This window comes from Pantherophis guttatus, chromosome 4 (assembly GCF_059756535.1).
Source record: "Pantherophis guttatus breed Tessera chromosome 4, ASM5975653v1, whole genome shotgun sequence".
In the NCBI taxonomy this organism is placed as follows: Eukaryota; Metazoa; Chordata; class Lepidosauria; order Squamata; family Colubridae; genus Pantherophis; species Pantherophis guttatus.
The window spans coordinates 97,522,227-97,541,535 of record NC_142066.1 but is presented as its reverse complement, the minus strand read 5'-3'; the positions used below and the strand labels follow the sequence as shown (position 1 = coordinate 97,541,535).

At 42.6% G+C, this 19,309-nt stretch overlaps 1 long non-coding RNA gene across 2 annotated transcripts in view; it reads left to right on the top strand.

Annotated features, from left to right (window-relative positions):
• The window catches only part of LOC117656139 (uncharacterized), a 56,873-nt gene extending 41,224 nt beyond the window's left edge, over positions 1–15,649 (top strand). Inside the window, exons 1-2 of one of the 2 annotated variants that reach the window (XR_004588897.3) lie at positions 1,044–1,130; positions 11,182–15,649. This is a non-coding gene — a long non-coding RNA (uncharacterized LOC117656139). Of the gene's footprint in view, positions 1–1,043; positions 1,131–11,181 lie in introns of those variants that run through there. The other variant, XR_015733942.1, reaches the window with a different exon arrangement.
• The last annotated feature ends 3,660 nt before the right edge of the window (positions 15,650–19,309 follow it).

Here is a 19,309-nt window from a genome sequence, read left to right as displayed (position 1 = left end):
CTTTATTGCAGGGCGATCTTCTTAGCTAACACAAGAACTGTCTTTCCTCTTTCTGTCCTTTTACTGCTGAGTAGAATACTTTACTCAGTTAAATCCAAATGGAATTTGGGATGCAAAGAGAAGGAAAGCAAGTTTTGTCACTTTTGTGGCTAAGCAAAGGTATGCAAACAAAGTCTTTTTATAAGTTGTGCGCAGAGAAGAGATGCATTTTCACTCAAACAGAATGTCCATCAATGCTCCAAGAGAAAGAAAGCGAGGGTCCCTTCTTGGAAACTGTTGGTCTAATATAGCCTGGAGGTTTTCCCTGTCTGTGGATTTTAAAATCTTAGCAATGGCACTACTTAATCTCTCTCTCTCTTCACCATTAAGGAGAGTGGTCATCAACTGTTCCAAGTCTTGCCAGGTAGGATTGTGGTTCTTTATATTGACTTTAAACAGGTCCACAACCTCTTGAGGTTTAGCTGACAGTGGTCCATAATGTTGTTTCCAATTTAATAGGTCTGTTGTAGTAACGGGACATACTAGAACAGAGGCTGAATCTCTGCCTGGCCTTGACCATCTATGATTCTTTGATCTGTTTGATGGAGTAGGGCCAAAAACTGGCTTCTGGTTCGGGCAGCAATGGGAGAAGTCCACTGAGGCGACAGAGGAGGGAATTTAAGAGAAGTCCTTTCCATCTTAGGTGTCTCCCTCTAGCTATTTCACTTTGTCCCTTCTGGTGTCCCTTGCAATGCATCACTGCTTCTGTCTTTGGCATCTTGACAGCAGCTATGAGTCTCTCAATTAGAAAGTTTAATTTCTTTTCCTGGTGCTGTTAAGAGCCACCTCTCCTTATCTCCACTGGAACCATGTGCTTTGCTTCCACGGATCTGAGTCATCCATGCAGGGCTAAAAGACATGAGAACGAGGTTCCCTCCCCCCTTTGTGGGTGAGAAAAAGCATTGCAGAATTAGAAAAGGGCGGGGGTAGATAGCTTGTGGTCAAAGTTTGAAAGTACAGCAACACATCAGTATTGTAGTTAAGTGAACTTAAAACGTATCCTCATAAACTTGAGTTTATCTTGAAGCACAGAGAAGAAAGAAAAGTTGAATTCTGTTCTTCACCCTGTCTAGATGACCAGACCAAACTGGGTGAGTCATTTTCCTTCCTCTCATCGCTTTCAACTCTTTTTAACAATTTAAAATTCATATCTTTAGAGATCAGGCATTTAACAGTTGCGATTACCTTGAAGGTACACAAAAGACTTAGACATACACACTAGTCATTCCTGCCTTAAATTTCAGTTGAATTAGAGAAGGCACAGATCTTAACAAAATAATTTTTAACAAATCATATCAAATTAATCAATTCAAATTATCTGAGTCTTCCCATTTAGACAGCCTTTTTTTTTTATTACCTGCTAAACCCCGGGTGGGAAGAATTTCTTCTCTATTCTTAGTTCTTTCAGAGTTCTCTGGCTCTTTTAAGAATGGTAAATTATCAGAATCTTTATAACACTGCAGTATTTCTTTTCTCCTACTCTGGGTTCCTCCTACCACACATAACAGCATAAACTAACCATATCTTCTTTGGTCAGCCCCAACATCTGAATCATCTTACTGTATGGTGGGGCTTCTCAATTTCTAAATATTTTTCCTTTAAGGACTAGTCGGGTCTATTACAGTTTGGGATTTTTCCTAATTGTTTTAGTGAACTTCTCACTTTTTACTCAAGATTACATCTATTGTTCTATCTTCTCAAGCACTGGATTGCCTCTGCCCTGGGGATGTTCTGTCTAGCTCTTTCTATTTAGATCTCCCAACAGGCGCTGGCTATTTTTAAAGATCCAAAATGTATAGAGACTTTTGTTCACACATCATTTGCACTTAGCCAGGGCCCTCAGGGGCAAGTTTGAACTCCACTTTTCTTTTAAGGACCTTTATTTTGCCAAATTGGTTTTCCTGTGTCATCCCTCAGCAAAACCCATTTCCTACATCTGTTTCCTCTCTTCTTCAGGCTGGCCAGGACAGGCATCTGCCTCTCATCGTATGCCTCAAACAAGTTTCCTAAAGAGGTATCTACCATCCTCGAGCTGCAATTTCCCATGTTTCCCCTTGCTATGTGGGGTTTTACACTTTGGTTCAGCCGGGCTACACAACATCAGTTCTGCCACTGATTCTCAGACCCCTCTTATAAACAGAAATCTGGGAGACCTGCTGCCCCCAACACAGACTATGGACACCTTCTACACTTCACAGCTTCACAATTTCCTAAAAATCCTGTGGTTTGCTTTTGGGATTTTCTCAGGAAAAAAAAGGAACAACCATTTTTCTTTTTTCACTTGCATGGGCAAATAGTGAGTGGAGGCTATCGATGTAAGCTATGCACTGAAGTGCTTCTGCTTTAGAGTATCTGGGGCTCAGTCCCCTTGGCATTTGCAATGCTACACAAACTGTCATTTCAGGGTGGTCTCTCCTCTTCATAGGTTGCAGTCTTTAAGATAGTTTTTTTTTCAGGGTGGCTCCTTCTGACCTGACATTTGGGATTTCCTCTCACTCGAGCCACACAGACTTGCATGACTTCTACTTGGCATTTGTGAAGTCAGTCAGGGTTCTGTTTCACTACTATTTGCCACTCATTTTCTAAGACACTGCCACTGACCTATGGCGATAGGAACTGCAATGGCTTAACCACCCACACAATTCTAGAGTCTCATTAGGACACACTGGTTCTGTTAGGAAGGGACGTTTCCCAGACCCAGGGAGGTGATCAAGCTCCCTCTTCCACTCTCAAGGAGTAGGCCTACAATTCCCACAATACTTGCCTGCAGGCATCTTTTTTTTGCTCTTTCTCAGCCAGCGTTTATCTATTAGCCTGTTTTGAACTCTCTCTTTTTTTTTTTTTTTGGTTCTTGGGTCAGTTGGAGCCTTTGAGTACCCAGGAGGGCCATCTGCTTCCTTCCAGAGAAAAATTCTCAGTGGCGCCTTGAAGGTTGGGCAGGATGGCCCCACCTGGGCACTGGCTGGTCTTTTCCACCCGCTGCGAAATAATCACTTCAACTCCTGGCTGGCTTGCCAAAATGTTGCAGAAAAATAAAGGAGATGAATTTCAAAATCAAGAAAAGCTTTTATTTTGGCCAAAAGATTCAGACATGCATTCTGTTTACATTCTGAACAACGTGTTGATTCAGACATACATTCTTATAGTTAACAAAAACAGGAAGTATCTGAGATCTGCCTCTTTAGCTAGCCCACTCCCTTATTGCTTAGGCAGGAAGCTGGGTAACTCTGCAACTGTCTCTTTGCCTGTGGTTTGACTTCTTGAACTTTGCAACGGTAGAATAGTGAGTTAACCCTGCAGTTTGACTTTTTGAACCCAGCATCTGTCTCTTATAATTACTAGTTAAAGGACCTTTAGAGATCATTCAGGCTGACCCCGTATTATTTCACTCTTATATTCAAATTTCACTTTACGTCCTACTTTATTCCCCCCTTTAAGACTCTATTTTACTTGGTTACAATTGAGTCTTACCTATTACAGAACTTAATCAGCAAGCAAGCATATAATATTTGACATAACATAATCAATGCAGGATAAGATATATAATAATGCAAAGGAAAAGACAAGTAATACATGTGACTTTCAAATCTTAGTCTCTGAAGGCATTTTCTCTAGTCACCTAGTTGAGAGTTGTACATATGTTCCTGCATCAGAAACTTCATTTTCATCAAAGAAATCAGGGTCAATTTTACTTTCTATAAGGCTTTCCATCAAAATCAACTCTTTCTCAACTCTTATCTCCTTTACCGCTCTCATAGCTAGTTGTCTGAACAGAGGTATTGCACAAGGAATAAAGGCCAGGTCTGTCACAACAGAAATAACATCTGTTTAATCCAGCCAGGCCCAGGCAACCACAAGAGTCCTATGTCCTACTTTAATAGAACCACAAGAGTATAGTTCATTCCAAGAAACAAATCACATTCAAACAGTTTAGATAATTTATTTGATTGCTATACCAAAATATAGGTAGGAAGAATGACATAACACAAGAAGTAAGATTATGAGGTCAGAGCAATTTACCAAAAATTAGGCAACCAGCAAAGGAAGGCAGGAGAGGATGAAAAGTACGCTTCGTGGGGAAGGCAGGGAGGATAGGAGTCTGCAGGGAAAGGCACAGGCAGGCAGTTTAAGGCTCAGGCAGCAGAAACTTGGAGCTGCAGCGGGGGGAGGCAAGGCTCTCACAGGTGGTAGAGAGGAGAGAGAGGGAAATGCGCACACAGAGTGAAAGGAAGGAGGCCAGGGGAGGCTGAAAGGATATAGAGAAGTGGGGAAAACACACACTCATCTCTGTTTCCCTCTATGACCGGCCTTGCAAAAGCCTGCCCTCACAATCTGACTCCCTTTCTTCCAGCACTCGTTCAGGGAATCCCGGGAGTAACAGCATTGCATGCTTTTCACTCCAAGCAGCCCAGACTGGAAAACATGTGGCTGGGGTGGAGCAGTCCTTCTTAACAAGCTCTGAACCATTGCTGCTGCTCCAAGCCTGGCTCTGGCTGCAGGCATGCAATTGTGAGGGCAGGCTTTTCCGAGGCTGGTCATAGAGGGAAACAGATGAGTGCGCCTTGCCTCCCTGCAGCTCTAACTCTTTAAAATTTTTGGGAGTTAGAAAAAAGGGAAAAGCCTGCCCTGGGAAAAGCCTGCCCTCACAATCTCATGCCTGCAGCCAGAACCGGGCTTGAAGCAGCAGCAATGGTTCGGAGCTTGTTAAGGACCCTCCCCCCAGATCAGGAAAGTCTAGTATCTGCTGTTTTGTCAAATTTCTTTGCTGGTCCCGTTCTCTTCAAAAATCTTTGCCTCTGCCATCTTTTCTTATGCTGCAAACTTCATTCAGCAAAGCTTCAAAGTACTGACAGCTATAATAACCTTAACAAGCGCAAACAAGCTTTAACAATCACTTTCTTCTTAAGCTTCCGCTTTCAATCAGTGCCATTTTGGATCTCTTTAAAACTTTCACTCAAATCTGAAAGGACTCATTGTTCATCAGTTAAAGGAAGAAAAATACTTGCGAAAAGCTCTCCTGTTTTGTTCTGCCTGCGTAAAAATCAATCCTTGAAATCACTTGTTTCGCAGGGATGGTCGCGACGCCTTAATCGGTCAAAGACAGAATCCCGAGTCCGGAGCTGCTTTCCAGGCGTTTGGGGAGCCCTCACCCTCTGCACTTCCTGGATTAATCCTGGAGGTTTTTGGGGGCTCTACCCTATACACCTGAGCACTCACCTCCCCCTCTTTGCCCGAGGGGGAAGTTCCAGCTGCCAAAACAGCTGATTTACGCTGTTTTGGCAGTTTTACAGATCCCGGGAGTAGGAGCTCACAAAGGAGCTGCAGCGGCGCCAGCGGTGCCAGCGGAAGTCCGGCGCTCAGCCTTTCTTATGGTCCAACTTTCACAGCCATACATTGCAACTGGGAAAACCATAGCCTTGACTATACACACTTTTGTTGGCAGGGTGATGTCTCTGCTTTTTAGTATGATTTGCCATAGCTTTCCTATTAAAAGCAGCAAGCATCTTTTAATTTCTTGGCTGCAGTCCCCATCTGCAGTGATCTTGGAACCCAGGAAAATAAAATCTGTCACTACCTCCCTTTCTTCCCCATCTATTTGCCAGGAATTGAGGAGGGCAGATGCCATGAAGTTAGTTTTCTTAATATTGAGTTTCAAGTCAACTTTTGCACTTTCCTTCTTCACCTGCATCAAGAGGCTCTTCAGTTACTTTTCACTTTCTGCCATTAACGTGGTATCATCTGCATATCTGAGGTTGTTGATATGTCTCCCGGCAATCTTAATTCCAATTTTTGATTCATCTATCCCCGCCTTTCTCATGATGTGCACTGCATATAAGTTAAATACTGCAGTATACCGACAGTATACAGCCTTGCCGGACTCCTTTCCCAATTTTGAACCAATCAGTGGTTTCATGTCCAGTTCTCACTGTTGCTTGTTGACCTGCGTATAGGTTTCTCAAGAGACAAAGGTTAGATTGATTCATGTCACTATATCCCTTCAATATTTTTCAGGAACATTAACACCAACACCTCCCTGTAAGTCCTTCAGGAATTGATCAGCATAGTCCAGTGTTCAAATAGTCACAACTTGACTGTTTCTATAAACTTCCCACTTTGAAGTGAGCTAAACAGGAATATACACTTACCCTTCTGTTATTTTTTACATTGATACTATTCAAGCCATTATCAGAGATTAAACAATGTCTGGATGAATGATTATATAATAAGATCGATCAAAAGAAACACACTGAAAGACTTTCATACCCTACTGAAGTCTATTTTCCCAGACGTACAGTTTACAATAGAGAAAAAACAGCTAGACAATTACCATTTTTAGATGTGCTTTTCAACAGACAAGAATGGAAGCCTAGAAGCCAGTTTATTGCTTTTGGCTTTTAAAATACTCCAAAGCACCAAATAAACCTACAATGTATAGATTTTTCTTCTTCCCAGCTTTAAATGTTTATATAGAAAATTACTGAAAAATTAAATGTTATTAAAGATTTTTTTTTGTAATTATGCAATGTTTTTATCTAAAAAAAATAAAGTTGAGGCTAGCACAACATCTGCTTTTGTTAAATGGAAAGCTTACATATAAAAGAAAAATATGCTAACTTATTATCATTAATTATTAAAGAAATGGTAATTCTTGGAAAAGATTAATGAGCCCACTCTTCCAACAACCCTCCTTCTCCTTTGTCAGAATATTCATGACTGGGAAGACATGGTAACAAGGTTAGCCAATGAATAGGCATGGCAACAGATCAGCCAATGGGAGCTGAAACATTTTGGAGGCATGGCGTGGCTCAGCTATGTGTGTGTGCAGAAAATCGAAACTGAAACTAAGCAGCCTGTACATGCTTGTCTGGTCTGCTGAAATGAAACTAACTGATCTCTCCTGCCTTGTGGTCTGCCTGTAACTTTTACCACATTGGAAGAATCAACTATTGGTATTGTAAATACTTTATCTGTTATTATGTATATAAAGAAGTTAATGAATCCAGCTGAATCAGTTATCTGTGTGTGCTTCTGGATTTGATTTTTGCAAGAAATTCTGATAGGTTAAGGGCCCAGAGTACACAGAAGACTGAATTGTAATTAAGCTGAAGAGACTGCCTGTGTTTATGGCTTGCAAGATGGCTGCTGTTAAATTGCAGGAGAGCTCTCTGCCTCGTTTGGGACAGAAGAACTATATTATTTGGGCTGCAAAGATGGAATGTTTCCTGAAGGCAAAGGAGCTCTGGAATATTGTTGTAAATCCACCACAGGTGCCATTTACAGCTGCAGAGCAGAGGCAGCATGATAAAGCAATAGCTTATATCATCTTGAGTTTAGAAGATGAACTGTTTATGAATGTTAATGTAGGTAAGCGGGTCCAGCTGGATGATCACTGAAGGGCCCTCTTTATTCATAGTATTGTAGGAAAGGAAATGTGCTTGTTTAAGGGAAGCCAATTATCCAGTTGAAAGGCAGAGAATTCCTTTGAAGTAGAAACATTCAGAAGAAGGGCCTCTCAGTTGTCAGAAATAGAGATATTTGGTGATATACAGTTTGAAGGTTAAAATAGATCAAAGGATGACCACATGTAATATCAACAAGAGATAATTTGAATCTATGCTTCAGTGATTTACAAGAAGAATTACGACTGTTTGGCAAGAATAATATGAAACGTAGTAATCAGGAAATGTCAATTAAATATAACAAATGTATATGACCACATAAACTGCTGTGTTAGTAGAATCCTTTGTCTTAGAAGGGTATAAAACCATTGTAACTAATTTCTGTCTTTGTTCAACACTTCATGTTCAAACGAGCTTTGAACCTATTGTGAAATATACTGTCTCTGACTAACCCGGAAAAGTTGTGTTGGTCTAATTAATCCACAACATTTATGGCACCCTGGCAGATGGGACTAAGGAACAAAGAACTTTTGTTCTACCAGACAGCCTGCCTCAGCGGGAACCGACGCCTCCTCAAGGAAAATCCACTGGCCGGCCATTAGGACTCCTTTGAAGTCCATGGAAATTCAGTGAGGAGGCTGTCGTAAACCCATTGGCGAAAACAGGCTAGTCAAGAATCCTTGAAGGTTAGCCAGACACAGAGACTCAACATAAATACATAAAAAGAAAGAAAGAGAGAAAGAAGGAGAAAGAGAGAAAAACAGATAAGTATAAGTCAGAGAGTTAAAAGTCTCTCTGTTAGGTGATGCCCACCCATTTAGTGGTGGAGGAGAGAGCCTGATCACCCCCCTAGGAGACAAGGTGGTGTCCTAAAGTCTCTGGAATTAAGTATTTAGGTATTGGAATTAAGGAACTAAGTATTGTGTGTGATCTTATGTGTGGTAAGAGAAAATAACTAATTGCAGTGTTATAAATTGACATTCTTAAAAAGCCAGAGAACTCTGAAAGAACTAAGAATAAAGAAGAAATTGTTTACTGTTCTTCCCACCCGGGGTTTAGCAGGCAGTAAAAAGGTAAAGCCTGTCTAAATGGGAAGACACAGATAATTTGACTTGATCAATTTGGTGTAATTTCTGTTAAAAAAAAAAAATTCTGGATGTGCATCTATAATGATAGTGTGTAAAATTGAATGTGATTGATTGTGATACGTTTGGCTGGCCAGCAAAGTGAGTAGACTCGTGCTTGAGATTGTGGGAGATGTTTGAGATGATTGTGGTGGTTGGTTTGCATGAAGTGGGATTTTTTGTATGTGAAATTGGTTTATACAAGAAGTCTGATTGCAGTACAAATGTGAATGCCTGTGTGTTGATAATGTGAGAAATTAGAGAGAATGCAGAGGGTTCTGTTGTTGAAAGGATGCTGAGAGGCGAAACGAAATGAGAATTCTATGTAGTTTAAACATTTTTTCTCCCTGTATTTCCTTTCCCCTCCTTCCTTTGGAAGAGAGAAGCAGGAAAAGGGTGGGCTGCGGGCAGCATTTTTCTCTGTTGAATGAGAATGAGAAAGGCGGGGTAAAGGATGATATCTGATACCTGCCTTTGCCTGTTTTTGGCTCGGAATGCAGTTTATTTATTTGTTTGTTTGTTTGCTTGTTTGTTTAACAGCACAAGTTGCTGCCCTTTTAGGAATTGTTACAGAGATGAGTTAGAAATTACAATATGTAGTAAGAAAGAGTCAGTGGCATTCTTGTCTAAAATGTTAGATTCTGCCTGTTAAGGATTTCCAGTTTGTGTTCAAGCAGTGGCAGCTATGGCAGTGTTAATGAAGGAAAGCAGAGAGTTGACTTTTGGAGGAGCCCTAGTGCCCCTCCTCAAGTGAGTGTGATCTTGATTGAGAGCATGCTTGTTTTTGTTTGAATCCAGCTCAGTTTACAAGGAGATTTAGAAGGACGATCAGATATTGGTGCTGAGAAGGGGTTAATTTGTTTATAGATGGGAAGAGAAGGTGGTAGCAGGTAAGAGAAGACATTTAGGTAAGTTGGTTTGCAGAGGCTTGTGCAATCAAGCTTTGAATTTCTTTGAAGCTTGAGGTGCTACTTGGAAGCCAGGATGACAGCGGTAGGAGAATTGAATGTTTTATAAGAAGAAGGAGTTAGAGAAAGTATAATTGATGGAAGGGAGAAGGTATGTGATGTGGTTTTGGTAGGTTATGGATGTTGTATAACCTTTGGACGGGGAAGGAAGAAAGGAATGTGGAAGTGGGAAGAAGTAGTGATATGGGCAGAGAAGAAAGCGTTAAAGATTACCTGATCCAAAGAAGAGAAGTGGTGTTTTTTAGTTGTCAGAGATCAGATTAAGTGAACAAAGCATTTGAATACACTTAATTAGTGAAGGGAGTGTTGGAAGATTTGAGAAACTCAATATTAAAAGAGCAGGGAAATTCCCCTAAAGAAAATAAGCAGAAACTCAGGCAGAGTTTCAGCCCCCACCTTTACCAATGGGCCATTAAGAAGCTGGAAGGGCCACCTTATTTCCACAACAAAGGAAGAATAAAAAAAAAAAAAAGGTTACTCTTACAGTTAAGACGGGCTGGCCTCGGAACGGAACACTGTGCATGTGTTTGTTTCTTGCTTGCCTTACTAGGAACAATAAACTGATTCCAGGAGTTTTGAATTCAGGAAGGGAAAGCTCTGCCTTTCAACAATCCTTAAAGGGAAAGGCTTCTTTTTTTCCAACAGGAGTAGTAAAAAATCACTCCTGATAGAAAGGAGGGGTGGCATCTCAGCCTCTATCCATAAACAAGCAAGAATTAAGATAATTCTATGCAAAATTAATTGAATCTGGACCTTGGAGTTTGAAATGGGAGGGACATGAAAGAGGAAGCCTTGAAAATTTGAAACAAGCCTTAACCAAGGCTCCTGTATTAAGTTTACCAAATTTGGAAAAGCCATTCAATCTCTTTGTAAACACAGAAAATTGAATTGCACAAGGGGTGTTGGCTCAGAAAGTAGGAAATTGACCTTTGGGGGAGCCCTTATTGTAAGCACTCCACATCCAGTCAGAACCATCCTTCAGTGGTGGTTAACTGATTCCAGAATTCTAAACAAAAATGAAACAATTTTAAAGCAGCAGACAGACTTGATTTTAACTACAGATCACAATTTGAATCAAGCACAGTTCTTAGCCAACACCGGATCAATGGATCAGTTTGGATGAGAACATTATGGTGCTGAAGTAATTGGTTAAATACAAAAATAAGACCTGATTTGGAGGGACACCCCCTGGAGACAGAAGAAGCAATTTGTGACACACTAAAGAAATCCTAGAAACAAGGGGTTTGCCTCGAAATTGGTCTGCTCAAACCTTTGAACTGTATTCATTAAATTAAGCTCTATGGACAGGGAGCCTGGATAGCTCAGTAGACAAATGCATTGTAATTTAACATCAGCTGTCTGCAATTACTGTAAATTCGAATCTCACCAGGCTCAAGGTTGACTCAGCCTTCCATCCTTTCTAAGATAGGTAAATTGAGGACCCAGTTTGTGGGGGCAATAAGCTAACTTTATGAAGGCTGTTGCTTAACGCATTGTAACCCTGAGTCTCCGGAGATCATTTGGCAAAATATGGGTGGAGTCATTGGGGAATTCAAGCTATTGTAGATGAACTTTTAAAAAAGCTATGGTTGTATTGGGATATATCCTTTAGTAACATCAATTATAAACAAATGTTTGATTTGTAAAAAGGTGAATGAACAAGCTATCAGAAAACAACAGATGGGGAGATACCACCAGCTTTAAGACCATTTCAATGTCTTCATGTGGATTTTACAGAATTACCAAAAGTGGGGAGAGTAAAATATTTATTAGTCATAGTGGACCACCTCACAGGGTGGGTTGAAGCTTTTCTCTGCAATAATGCTACAGCAACAGTGGTGTCAAGAGTTTTACCCAACCTACACAGATTATCATCATATGAACTGTTGTTTGGAGTAGTTTTTACTACAGGAAGCATGTGCATTAATTCCCTGGAAACCAGAGACAAAGTATTGAAACAATATGTGTATAAACTGTCCAGATATTTTGAAGTTTTTAGGAAACAAGGACTATTAGCCCAAACACCACCTTTGAAGTTTCCAGTCCACAAATTCCACCACGATGATTGGATGTTGATCCGGAGCTGGACGGAAGTTAAACCCTAGTGAAAGGGCCCGTGCCAGCCCCAAAGGAGTGGAAGGTGGAATCTCACCAAGGAGATCCATTGAAGTTGCCGATCCAAAAGATCCAAGGGACTGGTAGGCAGCAACCAGTGGGAATAGCATTCTTCATCATCTGGACTATTTTTGTATTTTTTCTTTCTTAGGATTGAGTGGTTGCCTATGCTGTTTCCCAACTGAAGAGGACTACAACTGATCAGATTCCTTTGTGCACTCTCCCAGATGTATTGGTTTTGTAATTGTGCTTTAAGATCTTAGAAGGAAGATCCTGGATCCAGTGGACGAGACTGAAGCCTGCGAACCAGACTGATCCCGTGACGTACCAGGTGACACAGACAGAAAAACCCCTCATGCTGAAATTTAAGAAGAATACACCCTGCTGAGTCCTACCGGCAACGGACTCTCAATGCACGGTGGTGATCGTCAGCCTTGCTGAACCACCCCGGAAGCTGGTTCCCAGCGCACGGCCGAAGCTTGGAATGGAGGAAGACAACATTCCATGACTGTAGTTTGTAATGTAAAATCCATTAACTGTAATAGAATCCAGTGTGCACTACTTAAAGACACTCATGCTAGAGGGAAATTGGGTGTGGGGACTCTGGGCAACAGCTACTTTAGCCCTTTTGTTGGTATTGTTTTAATACAATTGATGTTGCCCTATCCCAAGTTAGGCATATCCCTAACCCTCTTCTTGACGTGGTGAATTTGTAAACTATGGGTCTTGCGCTCTTAAGGCCTTGTGGGTGTTCAAGAAATTCCCCTTGTCCCTATAGAAGGAATTAAAGATGTCAAGAATCCCAGGGGAACTAACAGCATCAGGACACTGAATGGGGACACTTTGGGTCAAGTCCACTCCCGCCAACAACATGGTATCAGACGGTGGAGGGAAGCCTTAGACCTAAACCAACTCCTAGACCTGGGATCAAGAGTTTAACAATCCCGGTAGAGGGGGGAATAGAAAAGGAGAACGGACCCCTACAACAATTGAAAAGAGGAAATTGCATATCAGGGATACTAGAATTGGGTCGAAACCTTGTTAAATCATAGGGTCACCTTCCCTGTGTGTAAAGAAACATCAGAAACCTGGTAGGCCTATAGGATCCCTGACAAAAGAACTATGTCCATCAGAAGTGTACCTTGGTCCTAGAATGAACCTTAGGGATGTAAAATTAACCAAAGATCTTTTTCCTTCTGCACACCACTCACTTTCTCATCACCACCAACTGCCATCATCACAAGATGGGGAGGATGGAAGAGGTCCTGGAAGGTATCCAAGGAAAGGTGCACTAGTCTGTTCCAGCCCCCTCGCTTCACAATCTGGCTCTCCATTAGGTCCAACACAGGTTTATGTGTCTTCTTTCCCCCTGTTTGAAGGACCAATTCTCAGAGATAAACAAAAGGACCCTTCACTAGAAGTCTCATTGCAACCACTGGCAGGAATGTTTGTGGCAGGGACTTTGGGGGTCTGGACTAATGAAAACTACCGTAAGATCCATGCTTTCTCCATGAACATAGGAGGTATGTGTGTATTTCTGGGAAAAGACTGTTGTTTCTATATGAATAAGTCAGGTGTGGTCAGAGAAGGTGCTAAAGAATTACAAGAAAGGGCTTCCAAGATAAGCCACAGGTTACAGACATCAGATATGTGGTTTTCTTGGGTGCCAGGTTCTGGATGGATTAAACAAATGATATTCTTGTTCATATGTGCGATAGCTGGTCTAGCATTCATCCCATGTGTAATCCCAATACTCAGACAACTATCAATAAAAGCAGTAAAGGAGATTCAAGTTGAGAAGGAACTAGCTTTGACAGAACATTTTCTTAATCAACTTGGTCCCTATACTGTGGAAGAACCTACAGATTCTGAGCCAGAACCATATGTGGAAATGGGACCAGTGGAAAGATGGAGAGAATCTAAGAATCAAGAGAATAGACACAATCATGTATAACTTGTTATTTGCCTTTATTACTTATATTTTGTTAGAACTTATATATTGTAGATTTGTTTATTGGAACCTTGTATACTCACTTGTTACACTTATAATAGAATAGTGGAAGTTTATGCATAGAAAAACTTCCAGAGGGGGGAATAATGTAGGTAAGCGGATCCAGCTGGATGATCACTGAAGGGCCCTCTTTATTCATAGTATTGTAGGAAAGGAAATGTGCTTGTTTAAGGGAAGCCAATTATCCAGTTGAAAGGCAGAGAATTCCTTTGAAGTAGAAACATTCAGAAGGGCCTCTCAGTTGTCAGAAATAGAGATATTTGGTGATATACAGTTTGAAGGTTAAAATAGATCAAAGGATAACCACATGTAATATCAACAAGAGATAATTTGAATCTATGCTTCAGTGATTTACAAGATGAATTATGACTGTTTGGCAAGAATAATATGAAATTTAGTAATCAGGAAATGTCAATTAAATATAACAAATGTATATGACCACATAAACTGCTGTGTTAGCAGAATCCTTTGTCTTAGAAGGGTATAAAACCATTGTAACTAATTTCTGTCTTTGTTCAACGCTTCACGTACAAACGAGCTTTGAACCTATTGCGCAATATACTGTCTCTGACTAACCCGGAAAAGTTGTGTTGGTCTAATTAATCCACAACATTTAAGCTGATTTAAAGACTGCAAAAGAGATCTGGTTGAAATTAAGAAATGTGCGTGTGAGTTTCTCTGCATGCAATATTGTACAATTATCAAGAAAATTATACAGAGCCAGTTTACAACCAGGGGAATCTGTAGAACAACATTTTGTACGAATGCAAACTTTGTTTGTAGAATTGGAACAGCGTGGCATTCAGGTTCCCAAGGTGTTGCTAGTGTTAAACAGTCTTGATGAAATGTGGGACATTGTTTCTGCAGTATTTGAGTACAAACCAGAGCAGGAGTTGTATTTGGAGGCTTTAAAGGCTTGTTTGATTGTTGAGGAACAGAAATGCCATTATCAAAAAAGCCAAGAGGAGGAATTCCTGAAGTGGGGGCCCAAGGAGCAGAGTGATAATCCCTGAAAAGTCTTTGAATGCTTTTATTATCTATATAAATCTCATTTCCTCTTGCATTTTAATTATTCTTTTCTTTTCTTAATTTCTTTTCTTAATTTATATGCCAGCCATCTCCCTGGTTTTGTATATTTTAATTTCTACATCTGGAACCATCAGCATAATAACTTGTCGCAAAAATTTTAATTCATAGGTATTTATTGATGAAATGAGTAATGCTTTCTGAGACAATGAATATGAGGTGTTTTTTTTTTTGCTACCAGTAGCTGTGCTGGTACTTTTTTTTAGCACAAGTATGAATTGAACTGATGACATCACATCTTGCTTATATGTAGAAAAAAACCCAGGAAGGTGGGGTAGAAATAGCATTGTGGTTAAAAACTCTCTTTTAAAAGTCTCTAATTTTTAACTATCCAAATGTGGGTGACACCTGCCATGAAGTACATATATGGCTGTATCCCAAACCATCGAAGATATTGTTCATGTTTTATTCGACTGTCAACTATATACCTTCTTAAACTTAGATAGTTAACATCCCTACTTGAAAGGATAGCCTATTGGGATCTGAAATGCAAATTGTCCTATTTCCACTTCGGGTCTAATGTAAACGTTGTGAGCAGAACCATTAAGTTAACTGATAAATGAAACAGTTAACCTAAGAACACTGTATCAAAGAGATTGGTATATCCTGTAAGGGAGATGTGTTCTCTGGACTATTGACTCTTTGTATTTAGCACATAATGTATTTTATTACTGTATTTTCCTTTTATCTATTTTATTCTGACTTCATATCCTCTATTTTATTTTTTAAAATGTTTTTGCTATGGATGTAAGACTAATCAATAAATAAAGTATCCATCTATATAAAGTGGAATGGAATGCCCGCAAGTAATATCCTTATTTTTAAAAATGCTTTTGGGATAGTATAGTATTTTAAAGTCAACCTGTTTCTGGATTCTTCTCTTAAAATAAAGGCTCATTCATTGTTGATGAAATTTATTTATTTATTTATTTATTTATTTATTTATTTATATATATATATATATATATATATATATATATATATATATATATATATATATATATATATATATATTGGAATTTATATACCGCCCTTCTCCCCCTAGGGACTCAGGGCGGTGAACAGCCGAAATTAAAATACATACAATATAAAAGTTAAGATCGCTAAAATGAATTAAATCAATCGGCCCCCAATTTAAAACCCCAAAGCTATACAATTAAAAACTAACCCATAAAAAAAACCTAATTAGGCTAGGCCGGCTTGCTGAAATAAAAACATCTTCAGGGCCTTACAGAAAGTGCGGAGATCCGGGATCAGTCGTATTCCGGGGGGAAGCTCATTCCAGAGGGTGGGTGTCCCCACAGAGAAGGCTCTCCCCCTGGGGGCCGCCAGCCAACATTTCTTGACCGACGGCACCCTGAGAAGGCCCTCTCTGTGAGAACGTATTGGCCGGTGGGAGGTTATCGGTAGCAGAAGGCAGTCTCATAAATACCCTGGCCCTAAGCCATGGAGCGCTTTAAAGGTGAGAACCAACACCTTGAAGCGCACCCAGAAGACCACCAGGAGCCAGTGCAGCTCGCGCAAGAGAGGTGTTATATGGGAGCGTCATGTCGCTCCTGTAATCACCTGCGCGGCCGAATTCTGGACCAGTTGGAGCTTCCAGGTGCTCCTCAAGGGTAGCCCCATGTAGAGAGTGTTACAGTAGTCCAGGCGGGAAGTGACAAGAGCATGAGTGACTGCATAAGGAATCCTGATCCAGAAAGGGGCGCAACTGGCGTATCAGGCAAACCTGATAAAAAGCCCCCCTGGCCATGGCCGTCATATGCTCTACTAAAGACAGCCATGTGTCCAGGAGGACGCCCAAGTTGCGAGCCCCTTCTGTGGGGGTCAATGACTCGCCCCCAATAGCCAGTGATGGCACCAGCTGGCTATATCAGGATGCCGGCATCCACAGCCACTCGGTCTTGGAAGGGTTGAGTCGAAGCCTGTTCCTCCCCATCCAGACCCGCATGGCCTCCAGACACTGGGACATCACATCAAGGGCATCATTGGGGTGGTTTGGGGTGGAGATGTACAGCTGAGTATCAACAGCGTACAGATGACACCACACCCCAAATCCACGGATGATCTCACCCAGCGGCTTCACATAAATGTTGAACAGGAGTGGCGAGAGGACCGATCCTTGCGGCATCCCACAAACAAGGTGCCTCGAGGTTGACCTCTGCCCCCCTGCCAAACACAGACTGTGACCGGTCGGAGAGATAGGAGGAAAACCACCGCAAGACGGTGCCTCCCACCCCCAATCCCTCCAGCCGGTGCAGCATGATACCATGGTCGATGATATCAAAAGCCACTGAGAGGTCTAATAGGACCAGAACAGAGGAGCAACCCCTGTCCCGAACCCTCCAGAGATCATCAACCAACGCGACCAATGCTGTTTCCATGCTGTACCCAGGCCTGAAGCCGGACTGGCATGGATCTAGATATACGGTTTCATCCGGGTACTGCAGGAGCTGTTGCGCAACCACACTCTCAACAACCTTCGCAATAAAGTGAAGGTTGGAGACAGGACAGTAATTTGCCAAACAGCTGGGTCCAGAGAAGGCTTCTTGAGAAGGGGCCTCACCATCGCCTCTTTCAAGGCGGACGGCAAGAAATCCTCCCCCAGAGAAGCGTTTATAATCCTCTGGAGCCAGCCTCACATAACCTCCCAGGTAGCCAGTACCAGCCAGGAGGGACACGGGTCCAATAAACATGTGGTTGCGTTTAACCTCCCCAGCATCCTGTCCACGTCCTCAGGAGTCACAAGATCGAACTCGTCCCAGATAACATTCTCAAGACACCCCGCCGGAATCTACCCAGTCAGAGTCCAAGCCTTCCCAAATTTGAGCAATTTTGTCGTGCAGATACTGTGCAAATTCCTCAGCCTGCCCTTGCAAGGGGTCCTCCCGTGCTCCCTGATGTAGGAGGGAGCGGGTCACTCTAAACAAGGTGGCTGGGCGATTATCTGCCGATGCAATAAGAGCGGGAAAGTAATTACACTTTGCCACTAAATAGGTCTTAATGTGAGACCTAACTAGTGTTCGGTCAGATTCGGAATGACTGGCCCTCCAACCACTCTCTAGGCATCTTTTCCGGCGCTTCATCTCCCTCAGCTCCTCGGAGAACCAAGGAGCTGGGCAGATTCGGCGCCAGGTCAGAGGCTGCAAAGGCACGACTCGATCCAAAGCCCCGGCGGCTGTCCTATCCCAGGCGGCCACCAGTTCTTCAGTCGAGTCGTGAGCCAGAGTTTCAGGAAATAGTCCAAGCTCCCTCTGGAATCTATCTGGATCCATCAGGCGCCTGGGGCGGAACCACCTAGTCGGTTCCACCTCCCTGCGGTGGAGTGTAGCGGTCAGAAAGTCCAGCCTCAGGAGAGAATGGTCAGACCATGACGGGTTCAATAGCTATATCCCCTGGCCATTTAACCATTGACCAGAGACAAAAACCAAGTCCAGAGTGTGTCCGCCCGTGTGAGTAGGGCCATGAATTAGTTGTGTCAGGTCCATGGCCGTCATGGAAGCCATGAACTCCCGAGCCACCTCAGACGCCTCACTAGCAGACGGCAGGTTGAAGTCCCCCATGACCAACACTCTGGGGGTATCAACCGCCACTCCGGCAATAACGTTAAGCTTGGGCAGGGCCGCTGTCACGTGGCAGGGAGCCAGGTACATGATCAGCAGGCCCACCTGGATCCCATGGCCCCACTTCACCAGAAGAGACTCACATCTGGCTATCTGAGGTACAGTGGCCTCCCTCGGATCAAGACCTTCCTTTATGACAACCGCCAGTCCCCCACCCCTGCCCTGGGCCCTCGGCTGATGAAATGCTCGGAAACCTGGTGGGCACATCTCTACGAGGGGGACCCACCCCCTCTTGGCCCAACCAGGTCTCTGTAATACCCGCCAGGTCCGCTCCCCCCTCCTGAATTAACTCGCAAATGTGGGGGCCCTTATTGACCACGGACCTGGCATTGCACAGCATCAGCCTAAGGTCTGGGCTCTGAAGCTATGGAGAATCCGGGGAACGAGAAGAGCCTTGGGGGCCGAGGCATGCCACCGCTTGCAAACAGCGGGTGCATGCCCCCGTAACATGATATGGCCCCTTGCTCCTGCCATATCTGCCCCTCCCAACCACGGTCCTGATGGAATCGCCCTCTTCCCTACCCACACTGAGCCCCTCCCACACCCCGCTCCATACCTCCCATTTCATGCCCCTGTGCCAAGCCTGGCCTATAGCCTTCCCTCCCCTCCCCCCTCCCCAGACCCCTTAAAAGATTACAAAAAGACAATTTTAAAAAACCCCTGAGCCCCCTCTTTGCGGCATGCCACCTCTCGGGATTCCAAAATCCGTCATCGAGGTAGGCCCTCGATAATGTGGAGGGCCAAGCCTGCGAGAGGGGGGAATCTTACAGACCAAGAAGCTCTGCTTCTTCTGTCAGGATATCTGACAGGATATCTGACAGATATCCTGAATGGCTTACAGATTGTACTGTACAAGGTACACAGTATGAGTTAGAATCACAACTTATTAATACAACTTACATTAATATACTATTTTTACTCCAGATTTTTTTGCAGCAGAAAT